Source organism: Tiliqua scincoides, chromosome 10 (genome assembly GCF_035046505.1).
Source record: "Tiliqua scincoides isolate rTilSci1 chromosome 10, rTilSci1.hap2, whole genome shotgun sequence".
Classification (NCBI taxonomy): Eukaryota; Metazoa; Chordata; class Lepidosauria; order Squamata; family Scincidae; genus Tiliqua; species Tiliqua scincoides.
In genome coordinates this window covers 18,947,948-18,968,880 of record NC_089830.1, presented here as the reverse complement: position 1 = coordinate 18,968,880, position 20,933 = coordinate 18,947,948, and the positions used below count along the sequence as shown (strand labels likewise).

General features: G+C 46.6%; 1 pseudogene; it reads right to left on the bottom strand.

Annotated features, from left to right (window-relative positions):
- Nucleotides 1-391: 391 nt before the first annotated feature.
- Nucleotides 392-508, bottom strand: LOC136662002 (5S ribosomal RNA; annotated as a pseudogene).
- Between the last annotated feature and the right edge of the window lie 20,425 nt (nucleotides 509-20,933).

The window sequence follows — 20,933 nt, the reverse complement described above, 5'->3', positions numbered from 1 at the left end:
CCTAAAATGACATTAAACCATAACCTCAAAGCTCAATAAAAGAGCATTGCAGCAAAATAACCGTTCAGAGCCACAGATCATACAGCAAAAAAATGGTTGGCAACCTTCAGTCTTGAAAGACTATGGTATAAGCCTACAGCACCCGGTATTCCCAGGCGGTCTCCCATCCAAGTACTAACCCGGCCTGACCCTGCTTAGCTTTCGAGATCATGGTAGAAGCCTACAGCACCCGGTATTCCCAGGCGGTCTCCCATCCAAGTACTAACCAGGCCTGACCCTGCTTAGCTTCCGAGATCATGGTAGAAGCCTACAGCACCCGGTATTCCCAAGCGGTCTCCCATCCAAGTACTAACCAGGCCTGACCCTGCTTAGCTTCCGAGATCATGGTATAAGCCTACAGCACCCGGTATTCCCAGGCGGTCTCCCATCCAAGTACTAACCCGGCCTGACCCTGCTTAGCTTCCGAGATCAGACGAGATCAGACAAGTGCAGGGTAACAGTTGCAAAGCAAACCAGACTTGGTGGAACAGAAAAGTCCTAACTCAGCATGGGAAAGGTAGTATTAGTTCCTCAGGCTGGGAGCCACAACAGAGAAGGCCCTGGTGCTAGTTGCTTCTCCATTTATCTCCCAAGTTGATGGCACCCACATCTACTTCAGATCCCAAACAGTGAATCAGATCCCACACAGGCTGAGCAGATTCATATGGGGGTAAGCAGGCCATCAAGGATGTAAATGTGCCTGGAGATGTATAGGTAGTCAACAAAGACGGCACAACAGGGATGGGATATGGCCATAGTCCTAGCTCCAGTCAACAGCCTGCCAGCTGCATTCTGTAACAACTGCATTTTCCAGACAGTCTTTTTATAGCCTGCCCCATTTACAGAGTTTTACGATTGTGCTATATTAACGTCACCAAAGCATGGGTAATCATAGCCAGGCCTGACTGATCTAGGCAAGGGTGCTGCTGGCAAACCAGTGGAAGTTGGCAAAAGGTGCTCTGGACAACAATCATCACCGGGGCATGCAGGTTCAAAAAAAGAGCACCCCCAAACTGCAAACCTGATCTTTCAAGGGCAGTGCAATCTTGCCCATTCCTTTCCTCCACAGTTCCTCTTCCACCCCCGTTAACATAAGAACATAAGAACAGCCCCACTGGATCAGGCCATAGGCCCATCTAGTCCAGCTTCCTGGATCTCACAGCAGCCCACCAAATGCCCCAGGGAGCACACCAGATCACAAGAGACCTCATCCTGGTGCCCTCCCTTGCATCTGGCATTCCGACATAGCCCATTTCTAAAATCAGGAGGTTGCGCATACACATCATGGCTTGTACCCCGTAATGGATTTTTCCTCCAGAAACTTGTCCAATCCCTTTTTAAAGGCGTCTAGGCTAGATGCCGTCACCACATCCTGTGGCAGGGAGTTCCACAGACCAACCACAGGCTGTGTAAAGAAATATTTTCTCTTGTCTGTTCTAACTCCCATTCTTCGCTTCCTTTTCGGATACCAACACACCAGTGGTTCTCACACATTTAGCAACGGGACCCACTTTTTAGAATGAGAATCTCTCAGGACCCACCAGAAGTGATGTCATGACTGGAAGTGATCTCACCATGCAGAAAATTTTTTTAATTTAAAAAATATTTTTAATTTTTTAACCCCTGCTAATTGGGTAAGAGGCACTTTTTCAAGTGGGTGCTCCTTTTTTTAGCAGGGGGAGAGTAACTGGCCCACCTCACCCCAGCACTGTCTGTTCTAGTGGCTGTCTGCTGGTATTCATTTGCATCTTTTTAGATTGTGAGCCCTTTTGGGACAGGGAGCCATTTAGTTATTTGATTTTTCTCTGTAAACCGCTTTGTGAACATTTAGTTGAAAAGCGGTATATAAATACTGTTATTATTATTATTAACAGTCCTAGGCTGCAATCCTACCCACGCTTATCCAGGAGTAAGTCCCATTTACTATCATTGTTAAAAGAATATACACAGTAGCTTGTTAAAAAAAGTACAGGTCTGTAACATTTCCCCAAATGCAGTCACATACTAGGGTAGCATCAAGTCTAATATATTAAAAATAAAATATTGAAATGAATGGGGACACACCTGAAATTGGCTTGTGACCCACCTAGTGGGTCCCGACTCACAGCTTGAAAAACACTGCAATACACCATTCTTGAATCCAGGGAGCAGGAATTTGGCACCCTGCCAGATAAGAGGCATGCTGTCTCCAGCCCCCCCCCCCCCAATATCTTGGCTGTTGCTATTCTTTGTAGTTTTGATCTTGAATAGTTTATTCCATCTACATATTTTTGAATTGCAAGGATGCACCAGGGAAGGACAAGCCATGGTCAGTCTCAGCCATGGGAAGGACAAGAGTTAACAAGCCCGGGGCCTTTGTGAGCTGCTTAGAGTTGGTTAGTTTGGGAGGGGGCTATTTTGCAAGCTCTCTCCCCCACTCTACTCCCATCTGACATGATTTGAAGCCTAGCCAGCAAAGCTATCAATCCTTTTACTACTGTCAAGGCTGAATACAGACTGCTAAACAAAGGAGTGCATTGCAGGGAAGGATGTAAGGTGATGTTAGCAGGCGTGGGTGATACAATAAGGATAATTTCAGAGGGGAAGGAGGGAGAGAACCCACTAATCACTGTGTGTATCTGTGGGTGGAAAAGATGATAAGATCACTTCTGGCACAGGGAGGTAGGAAAGATTTTATGACCTTCTGATCTCTCAGGGCTTTCTGTTACAGCGCTTTGCCTTGGTAGCAAAGCAGAACATTATGAATGGTGCAGAAGGAAGCAAAGAAATAGTAATCATTACCTCTTGCTCTCTGCACCAGAACTTGGGGTACCTCCATGAAATTGATCCGTTGGCAAGAAGCGCAGGGCAAACATCTTTTTCACACTGTGCATAATTTATGGAATTGCCTGCCACAAGATCTGGTGATTGCCGGTAGCTTTTTAAAAGGAAGGATTGGACAAAGTCATGGAGGATAAGGTTGCCAGTGGCCATTGGCCAGGAATGGAAGCTCCTCATTCAGAGGCCATGGAGCGGAGTGGTTGGAGTGTTCGGCATAGGTTGGGGAGATTTGGGTTCAAGTTCCTGTTTAGCCATCAGGCTTGCTCAGACAGCACAGCAGGTAGGGTTGCAAGGTCAGAGGTGCCCCCAAACCTGAGATTGGTAGCTTGTGGTGATGTCACAAGGTGGAGTTTGATGATGTCATATAATTGCATACTGTTGAACAGCTAGAAAAGATCTGGGGTCAGGGTTAAGGTTCGTAACATAAGGGAAAAAAATCCTTGCAGATGAATTTCTTGTAGATGAATTTTCCCAATTCAGCATAGGTTGGGGAGATTTGGGTTCAAGTTCCTGTTTAGCCATCAGGCTTGCTCAGACAGCACAGCAGGTAGGGTTGCAAGGTCAGAGGTGCCCCCAAACCTGAGATTGGTAGCTTGTGGTGATGTCACAAGGTGGAGTTTGATGATGTCATATAATTGCATACTGTTGAACAGCTAGAAAAGATCTGGGGTCAGGGTTAAGGTTCGTAACATAAGGGAAAAAAATCCTTGCAGATGAATTTCTTGTAGATGAATTTTCCCAATTTTTTCAGTAAATGGTTTTCGCCCCCCAGAGTGAAATACTGTTATTGTGTTGTTGTTTTTAAAATGGTGTTTTAAAATGATATTATTGGAATCAATTGCACTGCTGCAAAACTTTTGCTGCAGCAATCCCAAAGGCTGCAATCCTATCCACTTACCCGGGAGTAAGCCCCATTGACTGTTAGTGTTAAAAGGATATACAATACATAGTAGCCTGTGAAAAGCACAAATCTGTCACATTTCCCCAAATGCAGTCACATACCATGGTAGCATCCAGTTTTGTATATTACAAATAAAATGCTGGGTTCTCATAGACTGTTGTGTTAGCTGACCTGAGTGATGCTTATTGCATACTTTACAAGTGGGGGGGGGGGGGAGGAAGGAAGCATTCTATACAATCCATAGGTAAAGTACATAAGATCAGAATGAAATAAGCTTCTTTCATACTTTGCCAGGCATTCTAGGTCAGGGGTGCTCACACTTTTTTGGCTCGAGAGCTACTTTGAAACCCAGCAAGGCCCGGAGATCTACCAGAGTTTTTTTTACAATGTTCGCGCCATCATAACATATTTATGTGTACAATGTATGTTGGTGTACCTTGAGCCCCACTGAGTATAACAGGACTTACTCCTGAGTAGACATGCCTAGGATTAGGCTGTGAGGCTGCAATCCTAGCCACACTTACCTGGGAGTAAGCCCCATTGAGGCTTTTCCCAGATTGAGAACATTCCCATTAAATGTTCTGAACATCCAGACAGGTCTATACAGACTCTATAGTAAAGTCTCTAGAATAGGGGTGCTCAATAGGTGGATCGCGAGCTACCAGTAGATCACAAGGCAAAATGAGGAGGAGATGATTAAAACAGGTAACCCTGACCCCGCTGAGCTGAGCTGGAGATGAAGAGAGCTACAGACCAGGCGCTGAGCGAGCTCAAAGGGGAGATGGCTGACTGTGGAGACAGACAGCAAAGGGGCTTCTTTTTTTGTCAATCAAAATGGCATAGTTTGTTCTCAAGGAAAGAACCGCAGCAGAGAATTGGCTTCATTCAAAAACTGTGCAGAAGGAGTGGATGAGAGGCAAATAGGTATGGGGGAGATGACTGAGAGGGCTTGGAAAATTCAGCACATTTGGCGTGTGCTTCCTTCCTGTTCCCTCATCAGTCTCTTGCTTTCTTCTCCTAAGCATCCTGCTGAACTGAAAGACTTTTCTAATAGAACCCCAGAATCAGACCTTTTTTCCTCAACACTTCAGTAGGGTTGCCAGCTTACACTGTTTCTCCAGCTCTTTGCATTTTTCTCAGGCAGGTGGGCAGCATAGGTTGGACCAGTGGTTCCCAAATTGTGTGCCACAGTGGCCTCAGGTACAGCACACAAGAGCGCCATAGGATGTCCCCAGTGGCCTCTTCTTCTTGAGTCTGCAATCTTAGAATATGCAAGATTTTGCGTGGTCCAAGATGGCGGCACCCAGTGTTGCTGGGAAGAAGAGGACACCACTAAAGAAGGATGCTGTGACCACAGTAAGTTTGGAAACTGATGCTCAAGTTTTGGCCTGAACACCAAGCTTCTTCCCTTTGCCACCAGGGTCCACCTCTTTGCTGCCAGATTCTACCCTCCTCCTTTTGGAACCTAGGAGTAGAGAAGGTATAAATACTAAGGCTTTCACAGGCGATATTTGTAACATTGAAATGAACAATGTTCAGGCTGAGAAGCAATTGTCAAATAAATACATTCTCACCTAACATTTCACCTACTACTTTGGTAGGCATTTTCAAAGGATAAAGCTACAGCAAGTAGCAAGCTCTTCAAACTATCCCGAATAACTGATGGAACAAGGGGCGGATCTAGTGTTTGGGGAGCGGCCGATGAGCACTACCTTAACCCCAGAGCCCAGCTCAACCAGGCTGGTAGACCTGGGCTCCTGGCTGAACTTTGGCCTCTGTGGCTGAGGTCTGCTAGGCAGATAGACCTGGGCTCCCACCTGGATTTGGAGTCCAGATATATCTGCCAGATAGACCTGGGCTGTCATTCTGACTCTGGTGCCACCTCTTCCAGATGGGTAGACCTGGGCTCTTGGCCATGCTTGGGCTGTTCCCCATCCCAGCAGGCACCCTTCCCCAGTGGCATGACAGTTTTGGGGGGCATGCACCCCTGAATGTAACTGATATTTTGATCTTAAAGTCCCAAGTACCTATTGTTCTGCCTCAGTTCTCAAAGTTCCGGATACTTGTACTTTTGAGCACTGGTAACCAAGAGTCATTTATACTCAATGTCTCCTCTCTCCTATTCATGTTGTTCCGATGTTTATAAATCTCTATAGCATCTCTATAAATGTGAGTGTGATCATGACTGGCAATGCACAATGCCTGTGCTTGCTTAAAACCCATTCTGTGGCCAGTCTCAACTATATGCTCTGCAATGGCCAATTTTTCAGCTTGTAACCAGCAGGATGTCTCATGTTCTGCTATCCTTGTGTTTATACTCCTCTTGGTAGTGCCAGTGTATATCTGTCCACAACTGTATGGGAACTGATATACTCCTGCCATAGAGAGAGAATCCTGGATTCTCAGTCCTGGAACAGTCCTAGAACGAGCTGGAATCCCTAGCATGTATGCACTGCTGAAACAGAGACGCCTGCGTTGGCTCGGTCATGTCGTGAGAATGGATGATGGCCGGATCCCAAAGGATCTCCTCTATGGAGAACTCGTGCAAGGAAAGTGCCCTACAGGTAGACCACAGCTGCGATACAAGGACATCTGCAAGAGGGATCTGAAGGCCTTAGGAGTGGACCTCAACAGGTAGGAAACCCTGGCCTCTGAGCAGCCCGCTTGGAGGCAGGCTATGCAGCATGGCCTTTTCCAGTTTGAAGAGGCACTTGCCTCAAAGAGGCAAAGAAGGAAGGCCCGCAGCCAGGGAGACAGACCAGGGACAGACTGCACTTGCTCCCGGTGTGGAAGGGATTGTCACTCCCGAATTGGCCTTTTCAGCCACACTAGACGCTGTTCCAGAACCACCATTCAGAGCGCGATACCAGAGTCTTTTGAGACTGAAGGTTGCCTACATATACCATTCGAAGCAGAATATAGTGCAGAATGCAAGGAAACAAACCACATCAAAATATCTCTATGCTATCAAAAGTTATAGCCAAATAACCAGAATATAAAAACACAACTGCATTAGGTAACAAAAACTGGATTTTTCTTAACTTATAACTGACCAGTAAGATTGATTATTCTGAGAGCCAATTAGATGTTGTTATGATACAGCAGGGAACCAATAAGGTGTTCATAGGGGGCAGACTGGGGGAGAAGGTGGCAGAACAAGTGGGCGGTAAGCTGCTGGGAGGAGGATGTGAATTATCCCCCATTTTCACTTTTTAAAAAGCCTGGGCATGACGTTACTTCTGACGCATCATTTTGAGCTCTGCACTGTGCTACACAATCATTAGCTATGGCACTGGGTACAGGCCTTTTCAGTCACACTAGACGCTGTGCCAGAACTACCATCCAGAGCGCGATACCATAGTCTTCCGAGACTGAAGGTTGCCAACAAAGAGAGAGAATCTCTCACAGCCTTAGCCAATCACAGAGCCTATTGTACTTTGATATTGGGTTTATAAATTGGTATGCCTTTTCCAACAGTCTCCCAATATAGTCTGTCCAGGGTGACCAGAAACAATGGAGGACAGAGTACCTATACATTTAACCACTGTATAGAAGAAGGGATTTAGGCAGGTGCAGCTCAACATGAAAGGGTTTCAAAAGCTGCACCTGGGCAAATTCCCTCTTCTATACAGTGTTTAAGGGTATAAGCACTCTGTCCTCCATTGTATCTGGTCACCCTGGGTCTGTCACATTTCTAATATAAAAGAGAAAGACGAGTTCTTGGACAGGTTGGGGAGGGCATGTTTGTTGTGTCAGAGCTAGGAGATCTTGGCTTGGCCCTGCCTGGTGGTCATATATAAATTCCAATTGATGCCTCTCCTTATTTTGGTATGTTTTAACGATTCTTATTAAGTGTCGTGATTGCTACTTAGTTTTGGATTGCTACTTGGATTCTCTGCTTAGAATCTTTTGCACAGAAAACTGAGGCCCAAATATACGAACACACAGAAGTTAAACCAAACGGTGATCTGAGTCATAGCAGCCACCAGTCAGCTCATTCAATCCTTTGTATAGAAAGGAAAGATGCACTTGGGGATGGTCGGGGAAGGCAATCCAGTTTGGCTTAATTTGTGCTGTGACCTGACAATACTAAAGTCTTCCATCTATGATGAGTTTTTAATCTGCTGGCAGCCACATGTCTCGTTCCAAAGCTTTCAAGACATCTGAGGGTTTATTGGACAAGGTCTTGAGGGGCTTCCTATATTTTTCAGGATTGCATAGGAAAGAGAACTTCTGAAAGGCAACGGCTCTTGTTGGTGCGGCGATTCCTGCAGATGTAACCACTGTTAAAAGCACGGCTATAGGAGCCAACTGAAAAGCTGGCAACCCTCTCATCACAGCATCAGACTGGGCCAAGCTATCTGGGCATTTTTTTCTCCTTCACCGCTGTATAAAACCCATGTTCAGGTCGCATCTAATAAAGTCATATCAGATTTCTCCAAGGAGAAGAGTGTATCGTCCCCTTCCTTCAATAGGAAATGAAAAAAAAAAATTAGATAACGCTTGTGAGCTCTGAAACAGGCTTCTCAGGAAAGGAAGATGAAAAGCAAATCGAGTTGTAGACCAAATGCAGCTCTCAGACACAGAACTCAGGCAAAAAGGAAAATGAGCACAGATACCAAGCCTTGAAAAAGCAGAGAGAGCAAGTGTTTTCCACTGAGGACTAGTACCTTGGAGAATATCAAAAAGTACAGAAATGTTTTCACTTGCTTGAGCAAAGATCATGGTGGGGACTTTGCGTCTAGTTTAGAGTTGCTGTGTTATCCTAGGAGGGTTTCTGTGCCTTTAGCTGTTTCACACCAGGCAGACATTCAGCAGTGCAGCTCTCAACCAAGATCCCTAACTAGGATCATTCACATAGCCTCAGTTCACCTCCTGGGTCTGAGGGGCAGTCATGGCCATGTGCAATGCACTCTGCAAGTGCTGGAACAAAGTGTGCACCATCTCAACCTAGCTGTCCTTTTTTGGTGTGTGTTCTAAGATTAGGGAGGAATCAAGATTCTGCCTTTCCCATTCACTTCTCCAATGGCAAGAAGCCATAGCTCAGCCCTCTGGACCTCCCTGTTGCTCATGGTTAGATGGGTAGATTTGACCAATGGCCAGGTGTGAGCAAAATTCACACTGGAACTGCCAAGACATCCTAGGTCAGGGGTGTCAAACTCATTTCATGCAGCTGGCCGAGTAGCATTCATGATGCCTGCTGAGGGCCAGAAGTGATGTCATAAAGCAGGAAGTGATGTCATTAAGCAGGTCATGACCCGAAATAAGCACTTTTTTCTCACTTAGGAACTCATTAGCTGCAAATGGCAGAAGAGAAAATATGCAAAGCTTGATCGTATTTTCAAGATACGGGAGAGCCCAATTATCATGCGGGCTGCCCTTTCAGCAGTGACACCTCAGCACAGCTCAGCAGCTGAGAGCAGCTGATGGTGGTGCTGAGAGAGCCTGATAGAGCTTCTGAGAGCCTTGGACACCCCTTTCCTAGGTTGTGCCTTTCCAGTCCACATGTGCATTACAGAGGTCTTGATGGAGGGGCTGTCCAAACTGACTAAGAAGCCAAGCCAGCTCCATGTCACACACCCAAGCAGGCGCTTCCTACTAGAGTGAAGGGGTCCCATTCATCACACTTATTCAGAAATTCAAAAGTGATCAAAGGGTTCTACTTCCAAGCAGTGGCACATACAAAAGCAGCCTTCGTCTCAGTAGGTTTCATTGCACAGTCGATGTGGAATATATGCTGTTCGGGTGTCACAGCTGTCACTGAAACATTAATTACTCTGGAGGAAGACAGTCAAGTGCACCTCAAATTATCCTATCCGACTGTTTTCATGCACTGAATCAGTCACACCTCTTATTCAGCCTTAAATAATTGTACAGAAAAGAAGGCAGGTGGAATTATCCAGATAAATTACCTCTTTCAAGGATTCTGAGGCAAAGGCCACCTGTGTGCAGGGCTGATAGAGCAGAGACTTGGGTTGCAGATTTACTCAAATCACACTATAGCGGCAATTGGCTCTGGAGATCCTCTTTCATCCATACTGAGTCCTAATTGTAAGCACACATTCACCCATGCATGGTTGGTTGGCAACCTTCAGTCTCAAAAGACTATGGTATAAGCCTACAGCACCCGGTATTCCCAGGCGGTCTCCCATCCAAATACTAACCAGGCCTGACCTTGCTTAGCTTCCGAGATCAGACGAGATCAGGCATGTGCAGGGTAACAAAATATCAGAGTCGGCCCATCCATGAGGCCAACTGAGGCTACTGCCTCAGGAGGCAGACTGGTAGGAGGTGCCTGCTGCAGCTCTTCCTACTTTCTGAATTTGAAAAGCCTAGTGCTTTCCTCTCCTTCATGCTTCCTCTTCCACTCTGTTCTCTTTCTTTTTGAATCCAGGGAGCAGCAGCAGAAAAAACAGAGGCAGTGGCCAGCATGCCACTGAATAAAGGGAGGGGCGCATTTGGTGCACACTAGGTGATCTTCGACAAGATCTGAGAAGCCTAACTGATTTTAAATGCCTACATTCTGGCTATGGGTTTTTGTGGCCACAGGTATGGCCATCACCCAGAACTGCCACACTGGCCAATCAGCCACAACATCAGCGGCTGTTGACCCCTGCGATGGCTTTTCTGGACATTTGATTGGACGGCGGAGGAGTTAAGGGCCTCCTGAGCCTGTGAAGAATCAGGCAGTGATGTGGCTGCCAACATAGCAGTGGCCTTCTGTTCCATGTGCGGCCTGCTGTATGCTACTTTAGTCGACAATTGTAGACAGGGGTTGATAATGAGCATGGCTGGCAGCTGGTCTTAAGAAAGCAGAGGGAGCCAAGAGGAAGCTTGATAGGAGAAGGACCTGGGTATTTGCATACTAGGGTATTTGCATCCTGAACAATTATGTCCAGGTCAAATGCAACCCAGTCACTGGTGACCCTTGATATTAGCATCTGGGGGCATTTTTTTTTGGGCATCCCAATCATTTGCATCCCACTATAAGCAACAACCAACCATAACCGGGCAACAAACTGGGCACGTTTATCTATGCTAATTCTCTTATCCCAGCACTCACAATAACCCCAACCCTACTTTTGCATTTAAAAAATAAAAAGTACATATAATATAAATATACACAAATGGGGACAGAAATGCATGGGATGCAAAAAATAATAATAATAAATTGGACACAAATGTCCAATGCTGGGATGCAACTGACCTGCACATAATTGTCCAGGACAAAATGGTTCTGTCACTCCTGCAAACATCAACAACAACAGGTATTTATATACCACCTTTCTTGGTCTTTATTCAAGACTTTATTCAAGGCGGTTTACATAGGCAGGCTTTATTTAAATCCCTTATTAAATAGGGATTTTTACAATTTGAAAGAAGGTTCTTTCTTTCAAGAACCACTACATTCAAGGTGTTACACTCCGATCTGGTTTCACATTCTGGCCTCCATCCTCCCACGCTCAGAGCAGATGGAATAGCTCGGCTTCAGCTTGTCAGCTGCTTCAAGGTCGCAAGGTGCCGGTGGCCTCGAACTGGCGACCTTGTGGATGTTATCTTCAGGCAGACGGAGGCTCTACCCTCTAGACCAGACCTCCTGCCCTTGGACATTCTGAAGCAAGAAGTCTGGTTCAGAGGAAGAGAAGCCCTCTCTGCATCCTGACACAACCCTGGAAGATTCCAGTACTGGGTGATGCAAACCCCAGTGACGCCCCTGCACACATCCATTCGAAAATCCCTGCCAATAGTCCCGAATGCGTCACCTCCTCCATCCCCGCTTCTCATGGTCATCCCCACAGGAAGGTCGAGCAGAACATGCCTGACTTAGAGGTTGTTTTCAAGGGCTGCGTGGTCCTGGATCTCATATTTCAGGACACGCTGGAAGCCAAACAAAAGCAAGCAAACAGAAAACCTGTTTGTTTTGACAATAACTTGATGGCCAGCAAAGGTCGAGACAAACCAGCTTCAATTCATTCTGGGGATAATTCATTGTGGCAGACCCACATGGCAGCATTTTCAGCCAGGCTTGTAGGGGGTGGAGAGTCATTACTCTCTAGTAGAGGAATCAAACCTGTTGACCAGTGCCAGGAATGCTATTTGTTTTGGTTAAAGGAATGCAAGCATCCTAAACGCATCAGGATAATGCAGGAGCTCTAGGCAATTGCTCAGGGGTCTTCTACAAGACACCTGGGCGGGGGTGGGGGGACGACGACGACGACATGATTGAGACATACAAAATTATGCAGGGGATGGATAGAGTGGATACAGAGAGGCTCTTTTCCCTCTCACATAGCACCAGAACTGGGGGACATCCACCAAAGTTGAGTGTTGGAAGAGTTAGGACAGACAAAAGAAAATATTGCTTTACCCAGCGTGTAGTTAGTCTGTGGAACCCCTTGCCACAGGATGTGGTGATGGCATCTCACATAAATGCCTTTAAAAGGCATTTTCTGGAGGAAAAATCCGTCACAGGTTACTTTCAAATGTGATAGAACCAATGTAAAGAAGACATCACTGAAATCAACAGAAAATCATATGGTTTCTGGCTAATAACTGCAATTAGTCTATAGAACACCTTGCCACAATAAGTAGCAATCTTGCCAGGAAAAGTCCATCACCGGTTACAAGTCATGATAGGTATGTGCAAGCTCCTGGTTTTAAAGGTAGGCTACCTCAGAGTGCCAGATGCAGGGTTGGGCACCAGGACGCAGGTTGTGTCTTGTTGTCTTGTGTGCTGCCTGAAGCATTGGGTGGGCCACTGTGAGATACAGGAAGCTGGACTAGATGGGCCTTTGGCCTGATCCAGCAGGGCTCTTCATATGTTCTTATGTACAATGAATATGGCCTGGTAGCCGTGGGGTGAGCCAGAGCCAGTATTTCCTGCAGAAATGAACTGCCAATGAACTGCAGATCAGGTCATGCAACTGCAATCTGCAGATCAGGTCATGCAGTATTTCCTGCAGAAATACTGCATGACCTGATCTGCAGATTGCAGTTGCATGACCTGATCTGCAGTTCACTGGGAGTCTCTGTCCCGGAGACCGGCAAAAAATTAAGAAGTCCACATTTCTAAAATGGCAAGCAATGTTCTCAGGGAGGCATTTGTCTAACTCAGACAATTAGATCACTCAAACAAACCTATTTTCAAGTCTCCTCGAGATGCCAATTGCAAATAGCTCTTGCAGCTTTTAGCAGGGGTGGGGCATGGGGAACAAACCCATTAGTGCACCTCAGAACCACCAGCATTCAGCAGCAAGTGAAAAAAACATCACAACAACTTTCACTGCGATGGGATGTGGGCAGATCTGCGTGGGAAAGGGAGAGGCAGCCACAATCACAAAGACAATTCCATTTTCTTGGGAGTTAAGCTTCTCTGCATTACAGCACAATCCTATGCATCCTATCCTACTCAGAAGTAAATACCATTGTATTCAGTGAGGTTTGCTTCCAGGAAAATATTGATAGGATTACAGCCTAACCAGGTTGACTCGGAACCAACAGGCAAGACGGGACAGCTATTCACATACAAATATGGTTTTTATTTTAAAATATTTCTGTGCTACTTTCCTGATCTTTATTTCAAGAGTGTTCTAAGGAAGTGAAGTAGCAAATTCCGCTAGTTCTATCCTCTAAAGTTAGGACAGGACTGGTCTAAAGGCAGGACAAAGTTCCAAACAACACTGTCGTGGAACGAGCTGGAATCCCTAGCATATATGCACTGCTGAAACAGAGACACCTGCGTTGGCTCGGTCATGTCGTGAGAATGGATGATGGCCGGATCCCAAAGGATCTCCTCTATGGAGAACTCGTGCAAGGAAAGCGCCCTACAGGTAGACCACAGCTGCGATACATCTGCAAGAGGGATCTGAAGGCCTTAGGAGTGGACCTCAACAGGTGGGAAACCCTGGCCTCTGAGCAGCCCGCTGGGAGGCAGGCTGTGCAGCATGGCCTTTCCCAGTTTGAAGAGACACTTGGCCAACAGTCTGAGGCAAAGAGGCAAAGAAGGAAGGCCCACAGCCAGGGAGACAGACCAGGGACAGACTGCACTTGCTCCCAGTGTGGAAGGGATTGTCACTCCCTGATTGGCCTTTTCAGCCACACTAGACGCTGTACCAGAACCACCATCCAGAGCGTGATACCAGAGTCTTCCGAGACTGAAGGTTGCCAACAAGGTTTATCCTCTAAACATGGAAAACAGTTAATTTTATTCCAGACTCAAACCAAGCTAGACTCTGTCATGTACCATATGATGTCACCTGGGACGATCTTGTCTGTTTCGAGCCTGTGCTGCTTAAAAGATAGCTATGCAAAATTGTTCACAAGTGATGGGGAAAATTATGAATGGAAATAGGACCGTAAATGGGTGCACTGATTCCAGTTCCAGAAGCCTTCTTTCTGTGGCCTCTGCTGTCTCCATCTTTCCTTCCTTCACTTGATCCCCTTGCTCCAAACTCAGAACAGCCTCGCCTTGCCTCCATAGCACTGCTTCTGTGGTTGAATTTAATGCTCTGGAATTAGCATCCCAAGGCATGGGCGGTTACGTTTGGGGACTAAGGGCCCAATCCTATCCAACTTTCCAGCACTGGTGTAGTCGCAATGCAGTCCCGAGGTAAGGGAACAAATGTCTCTATACCTTGAGGAGGCCTCCAAGACCGCCTCCCCAACACAGGAAGCAGTGCATACCCCATTGGCATAGCAGCAGCGGCACTGGAAAATTGGATAGGATTGGGCCCTAAGGTGTTCCAACTCACCTACCTGCCTCCCTTCCTCTCAGCCCTTTCCACTGCAAGATCTCTCTTGTCCATTCCACATGCAGCATGTTGCTGTGCCAGCAAGCCAGGGACCCTGGGAAAAAGATATTTCCCAGTGCCACTGGAGTCTGAGACATAGCTGTAGCAGCATGCCTGGGGTGGGAGCAAGGAGACCTTCCTTCCTCCTCATCACTGCCACTGAAGCAGCAAGGAAAGTAGTGGGTAGGAGAGAGGGGAACCCTGGGAAAATGATATTTCCCAGTGCCACTGGTGTCTGAGATATAGCTGTAGCAGCATACCTGGGGTGGGAGCAAGGTGACCTTCCTTCCTCCTCATAACTGCCATTGAAGCAACAAGGAAGGTGGGGGGTGGGGGGCGGGGCGGTTGGAGGCAAGCAGGTTAGCAGGAAGGAAGTGGGTGGGGCAGAATTTAATTCCCCCCCCTCCAGTCAAACTGAACTTTGAGCTGAAAAATAAATTGGGGGGAGTGGAATTTTTACCTTGTCTTTGAGCAAATGGAACTTTTTAAAAAATTTAAGTTTGCACATACATTATCTTAGTAATCTTTATGACAACCCTGCATGGTTGGTCACTATTATTATCTCCACATTGCAGGTGATAAAATGAAGCTTGGTGGCTTCCATTTCACCAGCCCTGGCTGGTGCTGAACAGAAAAGCCATCTCTTGCAAGCAAGACACCTCTCTGTTCCTCATCTCCTTGGCAGTGAACCGACTGGCTCCAGCAGATATTTATGGCCTCAGCGCTGTTTCTGTGGTTGAATTTAATGCCCTGGAATTAGCGTTCCAGGGTGTGGGAGGTTACATTGGGAGACTAAGGCACTGCAACTAATAAGGTGCCCTGGACAGATAATAAATTCAGTAGCCAAGTCCCTTCAAATACAAGAGAGGAAAAAATGTTTAATGAAATGGATCACTGGGGCTGATCTCTTGAATTCACAAGGAAGGGCAGATGAAGGACCTATGAATCTTTTTTTTTTTCCTTTAAGGCAGGGATCTGCAAACTCCAGCTGGCAGGCCAGATCCAGCACTCTGCTTAACCTTTCCCAGTGCACAGTAGTTGGAGACCACTGCTTTAAGGGCAGAAATGAGAATACCATACCCACAGAGGCATTTGATTATTACCATATATTTATTTTCACATGCTTATACCATCCTTCCTTCAAGGAGCTCAGGGTGATGTACATAGTTCCTTCTCTCCTTTTGTCCTCACAACAAACCTGGGAGGTAGGTGAGTCTGACAGAAAGTGACTGGCCCAAGGTCACCCAGGAAGCTTCATGGCTGGGTAGGGATTTGAACCTGGATCTTCCAGGTCTAAATTCAACTCCCAAACCATGATACCATTCTGGCTCTTATATTACTTAGACCTCTTGCAAAATGTTGTCTTGCCCCAGTAAGGCCAAGGATAGGGGCTCACGCAACCCCATTCCCTTTCCCTCTTTACTTTTTCTTCCCAATTAGAAACTCATATTGATCTGCAGATCTAGAAAGTCCTGTCCCCTGGGTATGTCCAAACCATTTCCTTTTTTGGGGGTGGCCTCATTTTACCTGCAATCCAATAGACATCCAACCACCTGTGTTCATAGTTCCTGAGGGTCAGCCCATCCACGAGGCCATCACTTTGACTGGAGGACAACTGATGAGTTTTAATCGATTACTCAATTTCATCTTCGTGAATTTGCTTTTGATGAACACAATTGTTGCAGAAAAGGGGAGAAGTCAGCTTCTGCCATGCTGCATGTGTACATCTCTGCACAAGCCCTTTTAGAAGAGGAATGCCCTCCTGTGTGAGTGCCTCTCCCAAGAGTCTAACTAGACCAGCATGACTAGACTCCCAAGAGTTTAACTTGATGGAATACCTTTCCCCCAGAGTCTAATTCAGTGGTTCTCACACATTTAGCAGCGGGACCCACTTTTTAGAATGAGAATCTGTCAGGACCCACCAGAAGTGGTCGTGACTGGAAGTGGCATCATCAAGCAGGAAAATTTTTAACAATCGTATGCTGCAATCCTACCCCACTTACCTAGGAGTAAGTTCCATTTACTATCATTGTTAAAAGAATATACATAGGTAGCTTGTTAAAAGAACAGATCTGTAACATTTCCCCAAATGCAGTCACATACCGTGGGAACATCAAGTCTAATATATTAAAAATAAAATATTGAAATGAGCGGGGACCCACCTGAAATTGGCTCATGACCCACAGTTTGAAAAACAGTGGTCTAACTAGACGGCCAAAACTAGACTCCCAAGAGTATAACTAGACGGGAATGCCTCTTCCAGGAGTCTAACTAGAAAAGACACGCAAATAAATGCTAAAGAGGCATGCTCAGAAAACCAAATGGACCATTCTCCCCCCCCCCATTAAAAAAAGCTGCTAGTGGGTCTGACAGGGATTGGAAACGGAAAACACAGTCCAATCTGTTATCTGAGGTGAATTCTTCAGTGGCCTTCAAGAACCAACCAGACCTGACCTCTTTCATTAGAAATAGCTGTGGGCAGGTTGTCACATTCGCCGCCCCCCCCCCAGACGCCATTTCCCTCAAGTGGCTGTTTGCATCAACACCTACTTGAGGGAGGTGATTTTCAGCAGGACATGGCGTGAGGGAGAAGCGTTAACCTGCCCACAGTTGTTTTGAATGAAAGAGGTTAGGACTGGTTGGTTCTTGAGGGTCACTGAAGAATTCACCTCTGGTAACAAACTGGGGAGGGGAGCACCTGTGTCTATCAACCCTCTACCTCCTATTCCCTGGATTCAAAAAAAGAATGGAGCAGAAGAGGAAATGTGGAGAGGAGAATGGTGGGCTAGAACGTACCTGATGCTCTAGCCTGGGGGTGTCCAAACTCTTTGGTAGGAGGGTCACATCATCTCTCTGACACTGAGTCGGGGGCCAGGGGGGGGGAATTCACATTTAAAATTTGAATAAATTTACATCAAATGAATACAGTAGAGATGGAACTTGCTGCACTTGGGACAATCAGGGATATGCTTTCCGCAAACACAAAAACACATGGAAGCATAAATAGTTGCACTTGGGAAAATCAGGGATGTGTTTTCAGCCTACATACAGATCAAGCCAGAAATGGGGGGGGGGGGTTTTAAATAATGCCCAGCTCACTTTGGGCAGTTGTGGGCTCCAGCCAATCTCCGGCAGGCCAGAGGCTTGTTGGAGACCGAGGGCTCCCTGTGGGCTGGATTGGGGAACCCCAAGGGCCACAAACGGCCCATGGGCTGGGAATTGGACACCCCTGCTGTAGCCCACTACTCTTTTCTCCTCCACACTTCCTCACATGCTCCATCTCCCGCTTGCTTTTTGAAGCCGAGGAGTGGGTAGAAGGAGTGGTGGGGGCAGCAGGGTAAGTGGGGCCAGCATTTGGACTTGGGACGTCTTGGACCCCAATGGAAGATGTGCGTGTAATCCAGAGCGTGCCTCTTTAGGTTACCTGTCCAGAGCATGCTTCTTTAGCATGCCTCTTTAGCTTACCTGTCTTGTTTGACCTTCAGATGGTGCCACTTTTTATTCACTGTTGTAAACGTGTTGCCTGGTTAATTGGCAATCTTTCTTTAAGCCTGTTTTAAAGGGTTTTGATAGATTCTTCCTCCCTCTCCACTGCTGTGGCCCAAATTCTTGGGTGTCCATGAATGCACATTTAGTCCTTCCTGAGCTGTTGGGGGCCACCTAAGGAAGGTTTCTGCCACCTTCTCTCTTCCGGAGCATCCAGGAGTCGAGTGGCTGCACTTGAAACTTTCTCAAGGACAGGAACGCAGCAGCAGCGCACTCATTCCCAAATCCAACCTGTCAGCTGCATCTCGCTGGCTGTCAGTCAGCCGCGGTTTTCTTTCACCGAGCTGCATAATGTCACATTCCTATGGCAACACGTCGCATGCTCAAAGGTGGTTTGTAGGGTGGGAAGCCACATCTGTGCAAGTCCCTGGGACCAGCGGAGGCAGGTTGGGGGCAAACAAGAGGAGAGTCGGGACGCATCTCCCATCTAGGGCAGGCATCGCCTCATGCAGCCAGGGCTCTCCTCTGGAGGACGAAAGGACACACGTGCCACGCAAGAGGGAACAGATGGGCATGAGGACCGAAAACGTGGCACATTCCACCCAAGTAGTGGCTGGATGCAGCACTTGGAGTAGGACCTCCAACAGCATCATGTAATGAAACATAACCACAGTGGCAAGAGTTCACCATCTTTGATGTTTAAACTTAGGGCCCAATCCTATCCAATTTTCCAGTGCCAGTGCAGCTGTGCCAATGGGGCATGCACTGCATCTTGTGATGGGGGGGGCAGTAACAGAGACCTCCTACATAAGAAGAGCTGGATCAGGCCCAGGGCCCATCTAGTTCAACTTCCTGTATCTCACAGTGGCCACCAGATGCGTCAGGGAGCAAACACAAGACCACAAGATCCTTGCATCTCATTGCTACCTCCCTGCATCTAGTATTTGCTCCCTTACCTGCATTGTGGCTGCACTGGAAAGCTGGAGAGGATTGGACCCTTAATCGCTTGCAAACTGAGGACGAGGACAGTTGTTTACTTTGAGGTCTGGCTCCAAAAGAGACTGGTCTAAAATCCTAGGCTGAGAAATCCTGTTAAAAGTACAACTGTCCAACATTTCCGCCAATGCAGTCACATCAAGTCTAAGATATTAAAAATAAAATAGACATTGAAATGAACGGGGACCCACCTAAAATTGGCTCGTGACCCACAGTTTGAGAAACACTGTTTTAGACAAAGCAGCCAGCATTAGGTGTGAAGTAAATAATAATTTAGGCTCATAAAAGCAGCCTAGCACTGGCTATTGCTCAAACTGCACACGCCTGAGCCTCAAAAAAAATGGCAGCCATTACACGGTTGAAGCGAAGCTGTCACCCACTTCGAGGCCCACCTCCAGAAGACCAAAATGACCCCCAGCCCTCAATTCAGAACATTCAAGGGTAGCTTTTTAAGACTCTTAAGTGTTTTCAGGTGGGTCCAAGGCGAAGGAGGTCATGACATCATTCACAGGTTGCGCTTTGGAATGGCTCATAAGGCTGGCATGAATATGCAAGGCTTCCACTTCAAGGAGCTTCCGAGACGAGAACGTTCGCACCGGGTGAACTTCGCCAGGGATGAAGGTATGGAACCTGTGTGTGTGCAAATAAGTGCCTTGCTCTTGTGAGCTCATTTACATATTCTAGACAGCAATTTTGTACTCTGTCTGTATGTCTATTTGCATGCCAAGAGGGGGAAAGGGAAAAAAACAACAAAGCCCACTCTCTTGAATCACTCTGATGATCTGCGTGATTATAGGTGGCAGCTGGCCTCTCCAACCTTGAACAGGTCATGAAAAATCCATCATAATTTTGGATCACTCCGTCACTGTTCAAAGTCCTTGTCCTCAATGTTGCTGCCAGGTTCCCAGGGGCAGAAACCTGCACTGGTCCCTTGGCACACCCCTGGCCCGCCAGCTACAGCAATGTTTCTCAAACTGTGGGTCAGGACCCACTGGGTGGGTAGTGAGCCAATTTCAGGTGGGTCCCCATTCATTTCAATATTTTATTTTTCATATACTAGACTTGATGCTACAATGGTATGCAATTGCATTTGGGGAAATGCGACAGCTCTGTACTTTTAACAGGCTACTACATATACGCTTTTAACAATGATAGTAAATGGGACTGACTCCTGGGTAAGTGTGGGTAGGATTGCAGCCCAGGATAGTTAAAAATGTTCATGTTTGATGATGTCACTTCTGGTCATGACATCACTTCTGATGGGTCCTGAGAGAGTCTTATTCTAAAAAGTGGGTCCTGATGCTAAATGTGTGAGAACCACTGTGCTATGGTAAACCAGGGACACTAGTGCTGAGGTTTTCAGGGTCACCCTGGCCAAGTGTGTCCTCAGCCAGTGCCCCACCTGACCAACTCTTACATCCACCCCATCTCAACCCATAGCTTGTTCAAGCAATTTTTTTTTTGTAATGGGCATTTATGAATTTTTTTTTTTCCTGGTCCCTTCATTCTTTCCTTTCAAAGTGGTCTGGAATTTTCTCTTTTTCTAAGAGCTAACAAAAGGAATGATTAGACAAATTCAAGGTGGAGAGATAAGTACTTCTTCAAACTACGTGTAATTAATATGTGGGACTCACTGCCAAAGGAATGCAGTGATAGCAATAGCCCCAAGCTTAGATGACTCAAAAAGGGATTTAACAAATTCTGAGAGGAGGACAGGTCTGTCACGGGCTCTTAGTCAGGATAAGATTGAGAGCCAGGATGGTGTAGTGGTTCTGGTGTTGAACTTAGACCTGAAAGATCCAGCCTGCTCAGCTCTGATGCACTGTGAGTGAACTCTGGCCAGACTCTATCACTCAGACTAACCTACCTCACAGGGTTGTTGTGAGGACAAAAGAAGGGAT